This window comes from Magallana gigas, chromosome 5 (assembly GCF_963853765.1).
Source record: "Magallana gigas chromosome 5, xbMagGiga1.1, whole genome shotgun sequence".
In the NCBI taxonomy this organism is placed as follows: domain Eukaryota; kingdom Metazoa; phylum Mollusca; class Bivalvia; order Ostreida; family Ostreidae; genus Magallana; species Magallana gigas.
Genome location: NC_088857.1, coordinates 31,205,966 through 31,223,998, shown reverse-complemented (window position 1 = coordinate 31,223,998; position 18,033 = coordinate 31,205,966). Strand labels below are relative to the sequence as shown.

The following is an 18,033-nucleotide window of genomic DNA, read 5'->3' as shown; positions in this document are numbered from 1 at the left end:
AAGACGTGAAAAATATAAACACCATGCTCAACCTAACACGTAAGTTTACACAAGCATGTGTCGAATAATAATGCCACAACGTACGTAAAATATCACTCGTCTAAGGCACAGTTCCCAAACATTTCAAAAGTGTGATGACCAAAACAGGTAGATTTGTGACCGCGTAGATCTTACGGTTCTAGAGAATTCGTCTGGATCTGCATCGGTCGTGTGCAGTACAAACCGGGTGGGGGAATGTTGGCGTAAAGAAAATAAGGTATAAGGTTGTGGCGCGTTGTATGCCGTAAGGTAAAAAGGAAGGGTAGGTTTGCCGTATTCCCGAAGGTCCACCGGTATACAGTTCCATAGAAATAAACAGGCAATTGATGCAGGATCATTCTGAATTTATTGGACGCAAATCAACGATGGCAACATTATAACAATTTAACAGACAGACATGTTACAAACAAGTCGGATATGGCCAGTAGTGGCCTCGGGACTCAAGACTCTGGGTGAGTCGGACGTGGCCGAGGCAGGCCGCCGTATTCCAGACTGTCGATTGACAATTGTACATAACTATATATAAGAATCTGAACAATGAGTATAAATTGACAGGTGATGACATTAGTAAGCTGAGTGAAAGGTTCACAGATATAAGATAATTAGATAAACTCGATGAGTCTTTGATGTCCAAGAGATGGAAAACTGATAATTGCACAATGTTGTTTTAAGAGATTAGCAGTTCTTGAGACATGACACTCTCAGACTGTCTCTTTGAAATCACACATAGAGTCCGAAAAGTGTCAATCACTAATTAGATAAGTAACTTTGTAAGAAATAAACTGTGAGAAAATATTATAAAACAGATGTTGAATTTTAAAAGTAAAGTCCAAAATAAAGATATAATTGAAAGGTGAATTTTGCACGGTGATAGATTTTTAAATGACATCTCATCTTTAATGTTAGAATATCTGCCTAATGAGAAACAACTTCATGGGATATGTAGAGTTTTCTTTCGGAAATAGTATAATACCGTTTGAAGAAAACAGTTTCAATTTAATCTTAGAGGACTTCTTTTTCGATATTTTACAATTCCATTGAAAATAAAAGTCCTACTTGGTATTCTATATATTCCATTTGAAATCATTTCTCCAATAGCAATTATTTTATTCATACATTATTGTAATTTTCACAAGAAAGTTATCTCGCATGTCAAGTGATATATACTTATATGTACACTCTAGACAATTGTATATCATATAAATAGGTCACACATATGTGCAACACCTTAGATGGATGCTAAAATACCAGGACGGCGTATACTTCTTAATTGGCAAAATGTTACACTTTTAAGACATTTACAAATGTACGGGTCAAGAAAACATCAACGAAAGCAACACACATTTAAAGTAAAAAAGAAACTAAGTACAGTTTCAGTTCTAGTTTGCCCTGTTTTAAAGTGATTTTTAAAAATATTACAAAAATTGAATTAAAATGTAATATATAAATATATATATAAAGCACAGGGAAATTCACTTTTTTGGAGCTCCACCTCCGCCCCGACCGAGGCTTACCTCATGACCTCTGGAACCCATTCACCTGGCAGTGAGCGGCTACCGCGCTAACCAGTCGGCTATCTAGACTAGAAAAAAAATCTTGCTTTCGATGTCGAACGGAACCTAGCGCGCTGACCGCGCACTACACAGTCGTTTGAGATACCGGTGGAATACAGTTAAACGCAATTTAAGAGGATCGGATCGATACACATTGCACATATATATACATATATAATAAACACAAAGATTGCAATAACTCTCAAATTGACATATACCTGCCCATAATGAATGATATAGATATATATATATAGAGCACAGGGAAATTCACTTTTTTGGAGCTCCACCTTCGCCCCGACCGAGGCTTGAACTCACGACCTCAGGAACTCGTTCTCTTAGCAGTGAGCGACCACCGCGCTAACCACTTGGCCATCTATTATATAAATCATTGAAATCGATGAAAGGGAAAATTTCCAAGATAACTTCACACATTATCATTTTTTCATCGTAAAAATTCACAGGAATTAAAACAGATTTTCTAAGGAGATTCATAATGGGGAATGTTGACATCTTTTCTCCATTCGGAAGTAACTCGGAATACCTCGCACAATTTTTCGGGCTTAATTATGGCTGATGCAATGCAAAATCCCCTTAGACTTTCTATTTTCAGCCGTGTCTTGAAACCTGACAAGCTAGAGGGGCGTTTCAACAGGAAAATCTTGGACACAATGAATTTAGATTCGGTTATATTTATAGTCCGATTAATACTTTCTGTCAAACTAAGAATATAAAACGGGGTTCTTCGTAATTATAAATGTCAACGGACAACTCTAATGTGTTGTTTTTTAGTATGAAAGGTAAAAATTACACCGGGATCATTTAATGAAATACATTATGATAAATGACAACAATAGACAAATTTCAGATTATCCGGACGCTTCACTTTTCCGGACGATTGGAATTTTGAACAAAAGTGTCAGAATAACTGAGGCCTCCGCAGTTTATAGAATTAGTAAAGTAGTCATAATCTTCATCAATAAGTAGTAATATTTAGTTCTTTGGATCATTGATTAAAAATTATTATTCAAAGTAGCAGTTCTATTAAAAAACTAGTTTAAATACCCGCACCTTCATTTAGAATTTATAGTTCCTCCCCCCCCCCCCCTCTCTTTTTATGTGCTTGTCGAAGAGCGGATACACCTCCAAAACATGATGCATCCCCCCAATACAATAGAAAATCGCATTTTATGTTTATTAATTGATTCATCATGTTTTAAAAGCCATGTCGAAAAAACATTACATACGTGCGATTGAAGATTTAACAAGTCACTAAACCCCCAAAATACTTTTAATATCCATGAAAACAAAATGAAATCACTCGTGGCCAACCAGCTCTGAAGGTTTGGTGACATTTAACACTTATATACTCTCAAATCTAGTGCCCTTAAGTGTTCTGACCACCCAAATATGATCAGGTCAAACTAGAAAGCCGAACAACATATTTTACTAGTGATATTCTTTAGATGTTTATATCCCGCATTCATGCTTATAAATCTATCTCTACATTTATCTTCAGAATCAAACACAGACGATTTAAAAAATGAAACAAAGACGCTCCATGAACTGATCACGCAACGCGTTATGAACGAGACAGGTGTGTATTGTTGCTTATAGAACTTAAAAATCAATTTTCTAGGATTGGACCACAAAACTTATTCGTTAAAAACTTTCTCGATATATTACTTTGTTAAAATTCGCCCCCCCCCCCCCCCAATGGCCCAACCCTACCCTGGGGTCATGATTTTCACAACTTTGAATTTTACACTAGGTAATGATGCATCACCTAAGTTTCAGCTTTCCTGGCTGATTAGTTTCTGAGAAGAAGGTTTTTAAAGAGTTTTCTCTTTATATATATTCGTTTGTAAATAATTCGAACCCCCCCCCCCCCCCATTTTGCCCAAACCCACCCCTGGGGTTCTTGATTTTCACAACTTTGAATTTACACTAGCTTAGGATGCTTTCACATAAGTTTCAGAATTCCTGGCTGATTAGTTTCTGAGAAGACGTTTTAAAAGATTTACTCTATACATGTGTATTTCAATATATATAAAAATACATCCCCATTGTGGCCCCACCCTACCCCCGGGGTCATGATTTTCACAAATTTAGTTCTACACTATCCGAGGATACTTCCACATAAGTTTCAGCTTTCATATGGATCTTGAGAAGATTTTTGAAAATTTATCAAAAATTTCAAATAATTTCTCATTATCTCCCCTTGAAAAAGGGTGTGATCCTTAATTTTAAGGACGTCAGACAAACTGTGATCAGAATAGCTAAAAGGAAATAACTAATTGAAAAGTGATTGTTATGACAATTTATGGATATTTGAATATTTTGTAGCATCGAAAGAGGACATAAAAAAGACGTTGTTTACTATACTCCATGTGTCAAGTAAGTACTTATAATTATGAATAGATGCAGTATGAACATATTTTTAGATCTTAAAAGTATCTAATAGTTAAATACTCGAAAGGATGACTGCACTTAAGGACATGCGATATTTGCGAAAAAATAAACTTTTAAAAGAAGAATTTTTCTTTCAATTGCAGAAATGATCAACAAATACGTAATTGCGTTACGATACGATAATAAGGACGCCCGCTCTTATACTAATTTCCTTCATAGCGCATGTTTGTCTATTGTTCTCTCAGTATTACAGAAGTTGTATATCAGCATTATCAAAGTTATGTCAACGGGAGATTAATAGACAAATATGCGCTCATGGTTTAAATAAGAAAAAATTGCTTCTTTTTACTTTCGCTTTCCCAGTTGAAACCAATGATTGATGCATGTTGAATATTATATTTCACCACGTGAGTTCTCACCTAAGGTAACTTTTCTTTCGAACACAAAATTCGATCACGTGACGTGTAAAGTGGCATGTTATGTGCTAACTAGGACAATGTATTCAAACACGTTAAGCTTCAAGCATTGATTTATAGTCTTCTGTACTAACATGGGCGTGGTCTATTGTTGAAACCATAGTGAATAGTATACTTGTACCATATAGAATAGATAGGGTTATGGTGTAAGAGTGATCATATAATATTTTATGCATGGCATTGTAAATTCATGCTAGTCTAATTTTAGTACAATTCTGATAATGTCAGCTCCACCTCTCATGCATATTAGTTAAGGTCGTCCGTTTCCAACGGAAGACCTTATTGTTTTCGTATTGTTTATTAAAGTCTTCCGTTTCCAACGGAAGACCTTACAGTTTTCGTACGATTTCTTCGGAAGATCTTATTGTTTTCGTATTGTTTATTAAAGTCTTCCATTTCCAACGGAAGACCTTATTGTCAAGGTTTTATAGACCTTATAGTTTTCGTACGATTTCTTCTTCTTCATCTTATTATTTTTTTTCCCACAAATTTTGTGCACGCGATTTCTCAAGAACTATTGGACCGATTTCAGCCATTTTTTTTTTACAGAAGATGGGACTTGATGTAAACTTTATACATTTTTGAGATTTATCTATCATTTTGTACATTTTGACAACCTGTTTTGTGCAGAGCTGATCCCAGAAACTATTAAAGATATGATTATAAAATTTTCGGGATAGGTAGTCTATAGTTTGAAGTTGTGCACTATTATGTTGTTTTACGCCAGTGGCGCCATTTCTTGGAGCTCGCCTAGGCACGAAAATTGGGTACGAATTTTCATTCAAAATTTTCATGCGTTTTGATCTGTATCTTTTTATTAGTTGATATTTTGTTAAGACATATATAACATAAGTGGTAGATAATCAAAAGTTCTTTCCAACGAAATCAAGAAAAGGGGACTGGCCCCTTTATTTAGGGACCAAGCCACTCGTAAACTCTATTACGAATAACTAAAAATGATAAAGATTTTGTAATGCATTATAGAAGCAAAGTTGTTGGTCGTAACAATATCTATCAGAAAAAATCATTGCCCTGCCCATTTATTATGTAATTAGGGATTTTTACGGGCTTAAAGTAATTAAACTTTGACGCAATATATCTAGAAAAGGAGAAATATTTTGTTAAGCATTGTAGAAGATAAAATGTTTGCATTGATGATTCTAATCGATTCCATTAATCAAAATACCAATGTCTGTCCCAATTAAGGATCTAGAGGGCTTGCCCCTAAAATTTTCAATCATTTATATCTAAAAAACTTAACAACAATTTTAGATGGGTGTAAGAACAAAAAAATGTTAGTATTCGTGAGACCTTTTGAATAAACTCAAGAAAAAGGGGCTGGTCCCTTAAATTAGGGGCCAAGATACTCGTAAAGTCTCTTACACATACTTTAAAAACGATAAATATTCTGTAATGCATTATAAAAGCACAGTTGTTGATCGTCACAATATCAGTTTGTAAAACTGTTTTCCACACCCATTGATGACGTTAATTAGGGATTTTAGGGGACTAAAATCTTAAATCTTTAATGTTATCTGTAACTACAGTTTGTAATAGAATAAGACTACCTGGTATTCACTTCGTAGTGGGATTATAATATATATAAGTTGAATGGTAAAATTACAAGAAGTTCTTTCCTTTTATTCATATAAGATAAATGTAAAATCCAATCATTTTGATATGTAAAAATTAATGAATAATGATCGTTGTTATTTTTAGATATTTATCAAAATTGAATCAATGTTTCAGGAATGAAAAAGATGAACTGAAAGGGTGATGCAGTCCAATTCTTTTCAGAAACGCACCATTTTATATAGATCTTTTCTCGTAATAACGAGATCCTTTCTCATAATAACGAGAAAATTAACTCGTAAAAACGAGATCGTTTCTCGTAAAAACGAAAAAATTATCTCGTAATAACGAGATTTTTTCTTGTAATAACAAGATATTTTCTCGTAATTACGAGATCTTTTCTCGTAATAACGAGATGATTAACTCGTAATAACAAGATCTTTTCTCGTAATAACAAGAAAATTATCTCGTAATAACGAGATCTTTTCTCGTTATTACGAGATCTATTCTCGTAATAACGCAATAAAAATTAACTCGTAATAACGAGATCTTTTCTCATTATTACAAGATAAAACAAATTTTATGTGGCCCTTTTCGTCTTTCGTACAAAACCGCGTCGATTTATGTACACGTTTATATCCTGCAAGTAATGAAATCTCAACTTATAAATTACAAAATCGTGTATGTGTTCGTTTAGTTTTAACACACGTACGCGTGCCGATATACGTTCTAAATCTCATCCTCTCTAATATCTGTATTATTCAGATGTCAATCAACTTTTTATGCAATCAAACAATGCAGCTTTTCTGTATATCAATTCGAACTTTCCCATAAAACTGCAGATCTCCAGCTAGTTATATGGCTTATGAAACATTGAACAAAGACGTGATGGCATTGAAAATATTTGCAAAATACAGGCTTTCGGGTCTCATTTTCAAGCGCTACAGAGCCGGTGTTGAAACAAAAACGTTGCCCTTACATTGTTTTTTTTTTCGTAGAAAACATAAGCTGATATAGTACATGTATTTCCCTTTACGAAGAATTGTAAGCAAAACCTATTTTATTTCTTCCATAAAAACCGCTCGAGAATAGAATGCCCATTGAAATGATAACTCCGCTCTATCAATTATTCGTGGATTCGATGGTGTTTTGATAAAGAGGGGACAATGTTGTTTATTTTTCGTGCAGCTTTCAAAGCTAAAACAAGGCGATAGAAAAGGAAATTCATATTCTATATAGTGAGTATTTAGACCTGTAGGGCTATCATTACACTATAAACGTAAGACAAACTTTATCGTTTTTGACTCTCAATACATACGTACTTTTGGTAATTGGGGGGATGCCTGATGAATACAAACTTTTTTCCTCGTACTTTTATATCATTTGAGAAGTAATATGAGTTACTTATTCCTTTTCATTTTTGCTTCAGTCTGTGTTAATGATTGCAATGGTCATGCTGATGGAGACTACCAATCCTGCTACACTTGTGAAGGATTCGTCGCATGCACAGCTCACGTTTTAAAAAACAAAACATGCCAGAATAGCTTTCCTACCAAACCAGTATATTGGGACAATTTTAAAAAGAGGTGCCTATATGAATCCCGTACATGTGATCAAACATATATATTTAACTAAAATATGTGCTACTAGAATGTGATATAGATTAAAATACAAATACATGTACATTGAATAGAAACTTTCCCACTTTAAATTTAACGAAAGGTCATGCGTTATTTGCAGAAGATTTTCCTTCTTTACTTTCGTTTTTAATATATTTTCCATTTGCTACTGAATTTATAAATTGAATGAAGAACACTATGGTGGCATATCTATGACTCTTCTGTGCAAGTTATTTTCTATCAAATAGGCAAGATAAATATGTTAACATGCAAGATAGTTATGTCAACATGCAACAAAACTACATGTATATTGATATGCAAGAAAATTGCAATCAAATAAAAATTATTTTAAAAAAAACTCAAATTCGCTTACATGTGACATCCAGGATTCTTAATTCTACTTATTAATGTCGACATGCCCTTTATTATGCTAACATGCGAGATAAATATGTTGACATCCAACTTGTTTATGTGGATATTCAACTAATTTATGTTAACATGCAAGATAAATAATATTTTGACATGCAACATATAAATGTCAACATGCAACTTAGTTATGTTAACATGAAACTTTCAAGTTGCATGTCAACATGTTTATCTCGCATGTGAACATAACTAAGTTGCATGTCAACATGTTTATCTCGCATGTAAACGTAACTAAATTGCATGTAGACATAAATAAGTAGCATGTCGACACAAATAAGTAACACATGAACATAACTAAGTTGCATGTTTACATAAATTAGTTGCTTGTCAGCATATTTATCTTCATGTTAACATAAATACGTTGCATGTCGCCATATATAAATATCATCTAGCTCCTTGTCACATGTAAGCGATATTTGAGATTTTTTTTTTTAATTTTTAACTTACCTGAGCTGAAAGCTCAAGTGAGCTTTTCTAATCACTTTTTGTCCGTCTTCCGTCTGTCCGTCTGTCTGTAAAATTTTCATATTTTGAACTTCTTTTTTGAAACCACTTTGCCAATTTCAACCAAATTTGGCACAAAGCAACCTTATGGTATGGTGAATATAAATTGCAGAAATGAAAGACCGATCTTAATTCAAAGCGGAGAAAACCTCGAAAATGTAAAAAAAAAAAAAAAAAAAAAAAAGGGGGGGGTGCATTTTAAAAAATCTTCTTCTCAAGAACCACTGAATCCAATTCAACGTAATTTAGCATAAATAATCTTTATGAAAAGAAAAATATAAATTGCAGAAATTATTGGCTAATTTTGTTCCAAATTTGAGTTATTATGAAATTAATAATAATGGGAAGTGGGTGAGCTTCTAACAGTTTATAACTCCATATCTCGAAAACCTCTTTGAAGCGGCCATATGAAAAGGGGACGATCTGACAAAGATGAATTTGTTTGTTTTGCAGCAGTTTGCGTGCGAAGGGAATCTTTGAAACATGCCAGATACATTGGTGCCGATTTTGTTAAATAATTTGAGGTTGAATATTTCATTGCGTTGACAGTTTCACCTTTGACGGTAATGTTAGCTTGTTTTGATTTTCGTTTCATTTTCAATAAATGTGCTTTGTAACCTGGAGAATTATCACCTGTATTTTGTAATTTTTACGTATCAAATCAAACATAGACTTCAGTAAGTCAGACAATTGACTGTTTAAATGTGCAAAATAAGCAAAATCTGATGCATTAAAAACGTACATAAATAATTTTGTCTTGTTGAAAATTTTGTAGTTACTGCTACCCGGTAAATTCAAAATTTACAACATGACAGGAGTTTAATATCGCTGATGGAAATATGTAGGTATATATATGATTCATATTGAAAAATAAATTGTGCTCCTTCTTTGTTTTAATGCATGTTTCTTCTGTTTTAATTTTCTATTTACTAACCATATTTAAGTGTCAAGATTCGAATCATAAGCAAGATACAGAGCTTTGCTTACAATTCTGTATGCACACAGAGCTTAGGTCACGTTTTGTTCATTTACATTTTAAATGCTGAATAGGAAATACCAACCTAAAAAATCTTAGTTGAATGTAATAAACTCTTGTGAACAAAAAATGACTCAAATCTAGAAGAATTATGAGCTCTGTACCTTGCTTATAATTGTACGATTGACGCTGCACATGCAATTTTGGTTGATCATTAGAAATGTCTCGCTAAACGTGAAATACTTGTAAAGGAAAATTAAAAGGATGATGATATCCTGCATCGCCGCTAGCCACAATTTTTTGTCCATTCTATTTCCACAATGACGATGGATATGCTGTATCTTCTTTCTGGGGTCCCCTTCTTAAATGATTTATGATATGAAGTCTACACCAATTTTGATAGTTTTTCAGACAAAAGTAAATGAAATCGAAGTCTTTAAAACGATTTCCATGGTTTCGACACATTACTGTCATGGGATTAAATGCATTATCGCTATTCTTAAGAAAATTCTACAGCGGAAAATCATCTTGGTTTGTAGCCATTTGTTTTTTAATAAAGATGAAAATAATGGTTGGGCCATAGGTAAATAGAGTAATATGCCTGTCAATACATTGATTATAGTAGCTTTTGTTTGCATATATCACATGACAATATTTTTCATTCGAGTGTATTCATAGATCAAGTGAGTAAGGTTGTAAAACGTTACACGAGCTCACGCCAGGTAAACAACAATCGTTTGTAATTGGGAAGACAAAAAATATTTTGGATGCTTTTAATTTGAGCGCATTGAGATAAAATTTTCTTCGCTCATATATAGGAATGTTTTAAAATAAGTACAATAACTAGAAGTAGTTGAAGAAGAAAATATACCTAATTGCTCATATATTTTAATCATTTTATAAAGTATGGGGGGGGGGGGGCAGAACTAAATTAAAGGGAATTGTAAGTAAACAGTGTACCCATACCAAAAATTTAGTTTTATATCTTGCATAGTCTTTTTATTTTCGGTAAAATTGGTATTTCATATAGGCACAATGTCAAAGAGTTAGTGTATGCAAAATGAGTGTACAATTAGGATACTTTATGGTATTTATTTCTTTTATTCTACGAGGGGCCATATGGCACAATATCCTTTGAACGCCAATATAAAGCCTTTGTAACAGTTGCTCTGGTGATTGATGTGGCCCCATAGGCCTCTTGTTTATATTTCTTTTTTGATTGCAATTTTCTTATTTGTCAACATAGTTTTGTTGCATGTCGACATAATTATCTTGCATGTCAACATATTTGATAGAAAAATAACTTAAGGGCAGAGATATGCCACCATATAACACAGTGCTGGTTTTCCAGCTTTTTAACATCAGAATAAATTGATTATTTGATTGCTTTGTTAAGCAATACTCAATTTACCTAGTTATTTAATGCTATTAATTTTTTGCTTTATTATATGTTGTCTGTAATAAAATTGAAATGTAATGTTAAGACTTGTCACTGATATTCATCAAAACAGGTACACAAGCTTTGTATTATGTCGACTGTATGTTTCTCTAATTGATCAAGAAACAGTTACCTGATACAGGTACGAATTTGTTCCCCATTTTTGTCCACAAGATTTCTTAGAGATGGCTTGATAGATTTTTTGAAAATTTCTGGAGTGATAGAAAAAATATATATCTCGAGGATTTCTTTCTTCCAAAGTTCATTTCCTGTCGTACGTTTCCTGTCCCGCGACAAAAAGCTTGTGACATTGAGATCTCAAAAATGATAAGGACTTGAGCATTCAGACTTTGTAGGATTATAGACCTATACTAGTAAATTTCCGTCACCGGATACACTTCAATTTTTTTTTTTTTGCATTTAATTTTTTTCCATATGGAATTGAAATATAAGTATTAATCCTTACATATGTCATCTATCCGATGTTAGATAAACAAAAAAATCCGGTGAAATATCTCAGAAAGCCTTTTTTGTAAACGTTCCCATGATATCTTAGAAAGCCAAGTGATCAATTCACGAAATTTATACGGATGTTAGACATTTGATAGAAAATGCGTTTAACCGTTTTCATTTTGTCAACCGTCACTTCCGATCCTCACCGGAAGGATTCAAACAAATCAAAGCTGTTTGAAAGTTTAACTATTTTTCTTTGACAATTTTAGTAAAATTGATAAACAATATAATACAGTTGTCTAATGTTCAAGAAATAGTAACTTTAATTTTCACTGACCATTTACGTATGTCCATTTCCTGTCAAGAGACAAAAAACAATGACTTCACGAGATCTAAAAAAAAAGGTTGACGACTGAAAAACCAAACTTTGTTGGATAATAGCCCTACGTGTGTATCCATGTTTACATTATTTCGTTTGATTCGTCGTCACTTTCAGTCGTCACCGAAAGCACTTAAAATATTAATTTTTTTACTTATTTTACATGGAAATAATATATCAGTACACATTCTTATATATATGTTAACTAAACAATGTTGAATAAGCAAACATATTCTACTTTCGGTGAGATATATCAAATATCTTAGGTACATATTCTTTTTACAAACTTGATACCCGCGAGATTTTAGTCACTGTAAGTGACAAATCAAGCTGTTTGAAAGTTTAACTGTTTTTCTTTGAATATTTTAGTAAAATTAATAAACAATAAAGTACAAGTGTCTAATGTTCAAGAAAAACTAAGTTTTATTTTCACTGAGCATTTCCGTTTTTCTGTTTCCTGTCAAGAGACAAAAACAATGAATTTCCGTTTTTCTGTTTCCTGTCAAGAGACAAAAACAATGACTCCACGAGATCTCAAAAACGGTGATGACTTGAACAACCAACTTTGTGGGATGATAGCCAAAGTATGTATCCGTATTTACATTATTTTGTTTGAATCTTCGTCACTTCCGGTCGTCACCGGAAAAACTTTAAAAATACGTTTTTTCTTATTTATTTTACATAGAATGAATACCCGTATATCATTACACGATCTTGTATATGTTAAATAAGCAAACATATTCTAGCTTCTTCCGGTGAGTTATGTCAAATATCTTAGGTACCTATCCTTTTTACAAATGTGATCTCCGCGAGATTTTAGTCACTGTAAGTGATTGAGACACACATTTTTATGAATGATAGACAATTGATTGAAGATGTGTTTAACGGGTTTTATTTTGTTAACAGTCATTTCAGGTACTCACCAGAAGAGTTCAAACAATTCATGTTTTTAACAGATTGTTTTTGGTGTTTCATCAAGCATGATCAACAGTGATGTACACAAGCCAAATATATATTTAAAAAAAACCGGTTTTTTTATTAATCACTTTCGTTCTTCCGTTTCCGGTCCGGAGACAATAAACCTATTTTCACCAGTACCTCAGATTTGACAGAGAGCATCGATATTTCATCGTATCATATAAAACAAAATCGGACGGTAGACCTACTTGTTACTCATAACGAGATCTAGGTTCTATGATGCATGAACATGTTGGTAAAGTTTAATTTAATTTAAAATTACAATAAAAATATAGCACTAGAGATTCGTCATTTTTATTCTTTTCATTCTAAACATCAAAACACATTATGCACAGTAAAACCTGACACATACCTTATATTGTCAGTCAACCTTATAAACACTTTTAAAAAGATACAGATACCAGATTCATATATTTACAAGTTAAATTTTTTTAACTAAAGTAATTGAAACAAGACGAATCTTGGTCACATTCATTTACTAAAACACTCGCTTGTATTGAATTTGATTTTTAAAAAATGGACTACAGTGCTGGTATAACTTTTAAGTTAACATAACTGCCGTCATATAACTAAACCTTAAAGAAAATTTGGTGAATTTTTAAGAGCACTGATGTATAATTAACAACACGGGCTAATGTGTGACTGTGTGAGAAAGCACAACAGAGGATAGGAGTATTATTTTGATTATGCTTCCATTATGAGGCACTGATTACGAATCCCAAAACAAAATGGAGATCTGATTGTATAAATGGTCATGTAATTCTAATGGCTAAAATAAATATATACCAGTATAAAATGTCTGCATTCATAAATCAATCATGGGGAGAGGGGGTGAAATAAGCCCTAAATCCAAACAAGGACTTATTACTTCATTAAACAAAATCGGCTGGTTTAATTGCCATTTTTAAACAAAATATCAGACTTTTGAATTACTTGAACTGATTAGGCTAAGTGTAAAATACATTTTAATATAAAATGCATAAAATACTGTATAGGTAGTGTTAAGGTTGACTAGTCTTAAGCCTTTTTTTTTCCATTCAAGTTTCAAAATTCAAATACACAAAATGTAGAACAAATGTCCAAAGATGGCTTGATTTGAAGAGGGTACTATGTAAAACCATGTATAAGCACAGTACAAAAACTAAAGGCTAACTAATGTAAGCCTGGTAAAAAAAAAATATACAGGTCCTTGAGGGAGAAATGTTTCACATCACCACATATTACACACTACCAAGGTATATACTAAATATAACAGCAGAAAATCACAAGCATCGACAGAAATACCCTGTTCTCAGAGGAACACAGATCATTAACTCTTTTTTAACATTTATGGAGGATTTTCTTTTTGGCAGTTTTCATTCAAGAACTTAATCTTGCAAAGACAAATATTTAACAAAGATTCTGCAGAAATACCCAGACCACAATGAAAAAAAATGTAAATATTTTCCCACATACTAGTATTCAAACCTCAAATTTCAAGCATTTTCTATCATGATTTTACAGTACGACTTTTTTATTTTTTTACATTTTCAACAGGTTCAGAATTTGCTTTACATGCTACAAAAATTACTATGAATGAAAACTGAGTTTACAACAAAGATCAACCAAGAAAATGCACCAGTTTGATTACAAATAAAAATAATAAAAATCAACAAATGTTTTCATGGTCTACAGACTAATTGCTTACACATTTTCATCATCTACAGACTTATGTAAAAATTGTTCCAAGTGACTGAGAGTAGGGGGTAGACTTTTCCGACGCCAGTTAAGGTTAGCTGGTGGAGAGGCATCGTCTGTTGAAACCTTTCAAAGTCCAGAGTGAGAGCCAGGACTTGTTCGTCATCCAACATTGGTCCTGTGCTGATCACGCTCTCCTAGTCTGGGCTCTCCCCATCCTCCCCGCTCGGAACACTTACTACACTCGACTTAGGAGACCACCCGGTGGTACTCTTGGACTTCCTACTGTTACGATTCTTGCCCTGAGATCTGGTTGAATGAGTCGGTTTTAATGGAGCACTTCACATTCCAGCTAAAGGGTCCATGTTGGAGTCTATTTTCAGAATCAACCCCCCCTGCCTGGAGTTTCTTTCTGGATTCAGCCTTGTTTAGTCTGGAAGGGTCAGAGTTGGACTGACCCTGATCCAGATGAGCTGGATTTGGAGAACACATCATCTTCAACTATCGGAGCACTACGAGTTCTAAAAGCTGGTTTGTGGGGATCTGGAAGAGATTTGTATTCACTCTAAAACTTGGCACAGGAAATTCGTCGTCCTTTTCCCCATAATCACCCACCGCTTTCAAATAACTAGGGCTTCGAGCCTTTTCAACAGATGAATGAATAACCGAGGAGGAAACATATTCATCAGTCTCTACTACAGCATTCTGTCCCTCACCATTAATGTGACCAGAGTCTCTGAAGGGGGGAAGGGAGGGGGTCTCTGACCCTATCCCTTCCCCCTCTCCCCAAGTTCATCATTTCTCCTCTTCTCCATTCTCTGTTGGTGGATTTCATCACTGATTGTCTCCAGATTCCGTAAAGCTTCAGATTTGAAATACAAGTTATAAATTTCATCTAAAAACATTGAAGGGGTGGAGGATGGTAATTAATCTTGCAAACAGAACTTCAAGAAGAATTACAGATCTGTAATTCTATACATTTATCAACTAAATTTAATTTGTGAATAAGAAATAATTAAGATTTTTCAGTCAAAGGTACAAATGAATTCTTACCTCCATTGTTTGATTGAACTTTGCCTTCATTTCAAAATATGGCATAAACAAAACAAAATGATTTTAATTGTAAAATCACTCGAACAGTATTTTTAAGATACCGGTATTCTCCATTACTAATAAAGATAATTTGTAGGAAGGCTTTGTTCAAGCTGTGTAAGAACTGCATAGGATACCATGCCATTGTGTTACCATCAGAGAGTGCAAATGAAAAGCTAGCATTAAAAAGAACCTATTATTCTGCAAAGGGGATGCACTGCTAACACATACAATATAACATTAAATGAAGCTGGATAGTTGTGGCCAATTTTTTTTTCCCAAATGTTTACCTCCAGAGAGTGCATTGTACTAGTCATGTACCGGTACTCCTTTATTCAAACGCATTATATCTACCTATTATCTCCTTCATGCAAATCTACCAATGACTTGCACTACAAGCACAAACTTACTTCACAGTACCATCACAATTCTGCTTAATAACACACAAAAGGAATGACATATGTAAGACTTCGTATTTATTGCTTTTATATCTTTTGGCAACAATTTTGGCCAGTTTCGGGCAGAAACAAACCAGTTCAAAAAATGTTTACATTCTTATCCTCAAATGTAGTGATTGTGGCCGCACATCTTCCTTAAAGTAATCCAAGACGAAGTAATTGAAACTTTTGTAGGTGGTTTTTTTTCGTTAGACGAATATTGTTTATCTTCTGTGACTTCTCCTGCATTAAAATTCTATGTTGATATAATAGAGCAAGATTAACTTGTAACGCAAGCTTTGTAACAATTTAATATTTCTCAGGGATTAAACAAATAGATTTCAGTAGTGTTTAATTATTTTGATTTTTTCCCCGAACACCTAGTGTGTCTTAAAGATGTAAAAACAAGTCTGCCTTTCTTTTTCTTTCGGTGGTATTGTTTATTCCGTACTTTAAGATCCTTTTGACATGTAAAAAAATAATATATAAATTCTTTTATTATTGCTACAGTTTGTGGACGTGATTGCACGGATAAAAGTGATGGAGACTACCAATCCTGCTACACTTGTGAAGGATTTGTCTCATGCAGTAATAATGGCATGGTGAAAAAAAATTGTTCGGAGAGCTATCCTGACAGACCCGTGTATTGGGACAATTTTAAAAAGAAGTGCCTGTTTGAATCCCGTACATGTGATCAAAAATATACATTTGACTAAAATTAGTGCTATTTAAATCATAATGTGATGTTTAATATTAAAAAAAACTTTTTGCATTGGATAACGAAAGGTCATGCGTAGTTTGCAGAAAATTTTCTTTCATTTTATTCTTGTTTGGGATTAAAACAATTTCGATTTTTATATTCTCTCCGTTTGCTACAAATTTGTGAACTGAATGAAGAATACAATGTTGAATTTAGCTTAAAAAATAAAAAGTGGTTGATTGGTTAGGTTTGACAAAAGCAATACTTTCTTTGTTCTTCCAAAGATCTTAATATTACCAATTGTATGCCAAACTACCGTATATGTATACCGGACTTCTAACTGATGTTCATCAGAAACATATTTTTATAGGTCATCTTAGTCATGGATATGGGATCACTGGATAGTCCGTGTTAAATGAATACTGTCATTTACTTAAAATTTATTTTATCAAATTAAATTGAGTTTACTACTATATATAGCCGTGTACTTAATTTAAAAAATAAAGTTATATTCTTTGATATATCTTATCTAAATTTTGGTGTAAAGAGAGGAAAATGATTGAAAGATAAACCCACAAACATAAGTAATATATCAACAACTGTGCATATTGATGATTCTTTTATTTTTTTCTTCTCTACTCCAATGTACTTAGCAGAAGAATAGTCTTGGCTACTTATACTATAAAACTAAATGCATGACCAGAACCCTATTAGTTCTGGTCCTGAGACCACTAATGTGAAAAGGCATTATGAAATTTATACAAAAAAAATTGAGTATTAAAACAAAGAACAACAGAATTATCTGGACAATCTAAACATAATTTTTCAAAACATTGTAATCTAAAAAAGTATTGTAAATATTCCCAATGTTGAAGTCACACGAGTCACCCAGGTGACCTATTGCATTTGGCATTCCTCCGTCGTTGTGCGTCGTGCGGTGTGCGTCGTCCCTCGTACATTAACAATTTTACATTTTTACCTTCTTCGTTAAAACAACAAGGCCAATTGCTACCATTTTTGGTGTGAAGCATCTCTATTGTATTGTTATACTGTGGTTTCATCAATATTCGTTGAATACCAATTTTCGTGGATTTCGTTGTTAAGTTGATCCACGAAATTAAATAATCATTGAAGTTCAATTTCAACTAACATTTTGTATTGATAGGATCATTGGCCACAAAATTACGAATCCTTGAAACTGTGGTTTTCAGAAAATCCACGAAAATTGATCCCCACGAAAATTAATGAAACCACAGTATTCATGGACCCCCCGGGGCGCTACAAGTGGGGCCTAATATACAAAAA

General features: G+C 33.3%; 1 long non-coding RNA gene across 1 annotated transcript; it reads left to right on the top strand.

Annotated features, from left to right (window-relative positions):
• The first annotated feature begins 12,321 nt into the window (after positions 1–12,321).
• LOC136275397 (uncharacterized) lies at positions 12,322–16,887 on the top strand. The gene is made up of 2 exons (XR_010713934.1): positions 12,322–12,428; positions 16,539–16,887. It is a non-coding gene; the product is annotated as an uncharacterized lncRNA (long non-coding RNA).
• Positions 16,888–18,033: the final 1,146 nt, after the last annotated feature.